Raw genomic sequence first — 4,511 nt, 5'->3', positions numbered from 1 at the left:
AATCGGAAAGAGCGTTAAATAAGATGATAGCATCTCTCCAAAACGCATCATTGCATGTTTCGGAATGATCATCAGATACATTGATGGGAAAAGAAGTATCAGCATCAATGATAAGCCGTTAACACACCTCTGATTCGCAGATAACAACGTGCTCTCTGTAGAAATCTCAGATCAACGGCAAACCATGTCGACAACACTGGATATTCAGTGTACAGCAGCGGGCCTCAAATTAAATCACTTGCGGACGAAATGCATATCGTTCGAAAACGTAATACAAGGTAAACAGCAGTGAAAAGCAATGAAATTGGGGAAGTGAAAGAGTACATCTTGGAACAGACAGTTGAAATCTCGTGCAGAGTAAGAGCAGAGTGGAAAATGTTTGCTTCGATTAAACATGTGTTCAAAGCAGCCTGCGTGCTAATATCTTCAACAGCACTGTCCATCCGACGCTTTCATACGCAAATGAGACATGGTCTGCTACGAAGAAAGAAGAATAACGTCTGACAGCGACACATGAAAAGATCCCTGCTAGGAATATCATTGTGGAACATTTCCGAAACACGGCAGTTCGTGAGTAGAATACCAAAGACATAAGTTCCGCTAAACCGGACAAGAATCACAGACGAGTGATCTCTTCCGGTCTCTAGATATGAAGATCACATATGATACTGCAAACATGTTGTCATGTTACCGTTTAGATGATCTCAGTCAAATGAAATATGGTTCGAAAAATGGTTAGAGATTGAGAATTTCATACCAGCTACAAGTAGCACACAACCTGTTTTGGAAAGACACGTTTCCTTTAATGTTGTTATTCTTAATATTTTTTGAAACAGACAGTATGTCACAAATTTTTATCCATGTAAATTCTTGAAAGTGCTTAATTTTCGACTCAGCATCAATGGAGATGACATTTAGTATTAACAGGATTTGAAAACTGAACTTAACGGAACATAACGTAACTAATTACTGGAAGGCACTTTTTACGATCATGACTACGCCCAATTTAACCGGATTCTAAATTAGACTTTTGGAACTTATACCAGAAATTATAGGTATTCCTTATCTTTTATCGTTTATCTTTTACTTGCTTCAGTCATTAGACTGCAGCCATGCCGGAGCACCTCCACGAAGAATTTATTAGTCGAATGAATCGACCTCAGTACTTAATTTTGTTAAGGCTGGTTCTCATTCTATCAGTTCTTTTGCCGAATCGCTAAGTTATAGGGACATAAGCAACCAAGACCGGGTGTCAAGCGGTAGTGAGGAGACACACAAACACACACACACACACACACACACACACATATATATATATATATATATATATATATATATATATATATATATATATATATATATATATATATATATATATATATATATATACAACGGGCTTCTTTTAGTTTCTCACATATCCACTCACAAGGCTTTGATCGACCTGTGGCTTTTGTAGAAGGTACTACACAGTGGTACTGAACCCGGAACAATATGGTTGGGAAGCATGCTCTTACCACACTACTATGCCTGCACCTTATGAATAATTTGGGATTTTTTTAAATACTAATGCGGTTTCAGAATTATCATGGTGCGTGTGCCCTTGAATTAAAACCGAGTATTTTATAAATTCAAAAACACTATTTTTGTATCCACAAATGCGATGACATTAATTATATATCAAGTTACAGGAGTCCATATATTATACACATCTACTTTTCAAAACATTAGGCTCAGTCTGCAAAGCAGAGGCATGCTACTCTCTAAGACAAGAGACAAGCCTACAAAAGTATACATCGTATACTGCTTATGTTGCTGGATATTTTGGCCTTTGTTATGTTTTTATCGTTCTGTCTTATTTTCGTATTTCTCACTGGTAACATAAAAATTGCTGCACCTAATGCTATGTGTATGTTATAAATAGTCAATAAACATAAGAGGAAGCTTGTCACAAGGTCATACATTAAATTGCTCTGTTCCTAGTTTAGTAAAGTCCCTGTATCGATTCAACATTTCATGTAGGTAATTTGCATCGCCATTTACCTGCCAACATCATTACAGTTTATGAATGGCGAGCGAATATACGATTTCTGAGAACGATACTTGCAGTAATACCAGTGCGGCACTTACCCTTCTAACCGTTCTCCAGTCCGTCATCGTTCCATATCTTCCTTTAGAATTTAATCTAGCATTGCGTATTGGATATTTTGGTATCACCTTGTCTTTATATGCAGGCTTTGGATGCAGATTATTTCCGTTCGATCTCTCAAGGATGAATTCCTTTGATCTATATAGAAAGCTTGCTTTAATGTCTCTAATGCTCGTAACGATGCGAGATCAAAACGAGATTTGTGTTATCTTCTTTTAACATTATTTGTAATTACCTTGAATTTTATTCCAGCATGACTGTCTGATGAAATACGCTAAACTGTCGCGTAAGGAAACTACACGTAGCCACCGGCATTGTTTTCATTCGACCAAATTGAATAGCTATCCTACTTTACAGTATTGAGTTCTCTTTCTTTATTTCTTTATTACTGTTATTGTGAATATATATATATATATATATATATATATATATATATATATATATATATATATATATATATATATATGACGAGCGATAGAAATATAGATAGATTCATAAGTGCATAGATAAATTCATCAATTTATCTATTTATATCCCCATGCCTACATATTTTTCTCCTTATCCATATATCTTTATATCTAGTTATCTACATATTTGCGACTGCTGTAACTTTAATGTTTCAAAGAAAATAAAGAAAGAACGTTCTTACAATTTGAAATAATATTAATTTCAATAAGCGAAAAAAAAATATTCCAAATAACAATTTAATAATCTTATTTAGGAATTATATTGAATTCCATGCATTCTTTTAACGATTTCTTGAAAATAATGTAAATGTAATGTCATGGAATAGAGAGGAAATCTTTAATGCTTCTTCTCTCCCATAGATATACGCATGTCACTGTGCAGAGAGAAAGAGAAACAGAGACAAAATGATGTATAGAAAGATAGACTGACAGATTAGATAGAGAATTAGATAAATGTGAATATGCATCTAAATAGTAATTACATATATGTGTGTGTGAATGTGTGTGTCTGTGTGTGTGTATATATATATATTTATATATATATATATATAATTATATATAGATACATACATGTATGTATATACACATATATATCTATATCTATTTATATATATATATACATATATATATTTATATATACATACATATATATATATATATAAATACGTGTGTGTGTGAGTGTGTGTGTAAGTATGTATATATGTATAGTCGTTTTAATGTTCATATCAATTGAATAATTTATTTGCTGTATTGTCTTGCTTATATCTAAATGCATATGTTATTTCAAAAAATAAAAGTTATATCTAATCTGTGTTATCTATGTATTAAAGGTAGGTTTCTCTGTATGTATTCCAAGGGAATCCTGTATGATACCTGTTTGTCTATTGTTGATTTAGAAAGTATTTTCGAGTGCATTTCTTAGTGTAATGGTAAACCTGGAAATGGGAATTCATTGCTGATGCATTTAGATGTCTTGAAATCATTGCGATTTTGTGGCCAATATAACAATTATAATTCCAGCCTTACCTGAAAATCTAAAAACAGATAACGAAAAACTTTACGTTTGATATCTCATTATCGCTTTGGCCTGTACTCTATCGAAGCAGCCATCATTAATTCACACATGGCTTTATTCCCCTTCCCCTCAAAGGATGAAATCATCTGCTTCACTGTTTGTATTTTGAAATTTCCATCAATGTTTGATCAAACCTATTGAATTCTGAAGGAGGCCACTGAGCGCAAAAAGCCTCCTAACTTTATTCATCGAACCACCAAGACACTGCACCATCTACTAGACACATAGGCTTAATTTCATTGGATCAGATACTGCTGTCTTAACTAAAGAAAGCTACATTTATTGGTGTAGTTCTAAATATACAAAAAAATATGGGACGACCATTGGTGAAATACCTTTAAGCAGATGCTTGTTTGCCAGGGTTGACCTAGCACAAAACAACAGCAACAACACAACAAAATACTCAACTTCACATTACTACCTTACTTTTAGTTAAGTTAATTGCGCCCTTGGGATTGATATGTATTGACCATGGATACAGTTGCAGTGTGCAGAAAACAAAATACGAACCACTAACCATTGAGATATCTGCTTTGATCCTCAATTAACTCAGAGATCAACTACTTCTTTAGTGTTTCTATGCCGTTGTCGCTTGCCTTACCAGAAATAACGGCAAAATCTCCCTTAAATTATACTTTACTCTCTTGCCAAAAAAAATGAAGGCCCTAGATAATGTGGTTCTAGATGTATTTTGGTTTTAAAAAGGTTGCCAAATCGAGTATTTTGATCATATGTATGCTTGATCGGGTTTACCTGATAGTAAATAACAACTAAGACAACAGCAACAACTAAAACAACATCAAGATAATTTCTCAAAACTATA

Source organism: Octopus bimaculoides, chromosome 2 (genome assembly GCF_046866305.1).
Source record: "Octopus bimaculoides isolate indiv1 chromosome 2, ASM4686630v1, whole genome shotgun sequence".
Taxonomy (NCBI): Eukaryota; Metazoa; Mollusca; class Cephalopoda; order Octopoda; family Octopodidae; genus Octopus; species Octopus bimaculoides.
Note: the sequence above shows the minus strand (reverse complement) of the source record.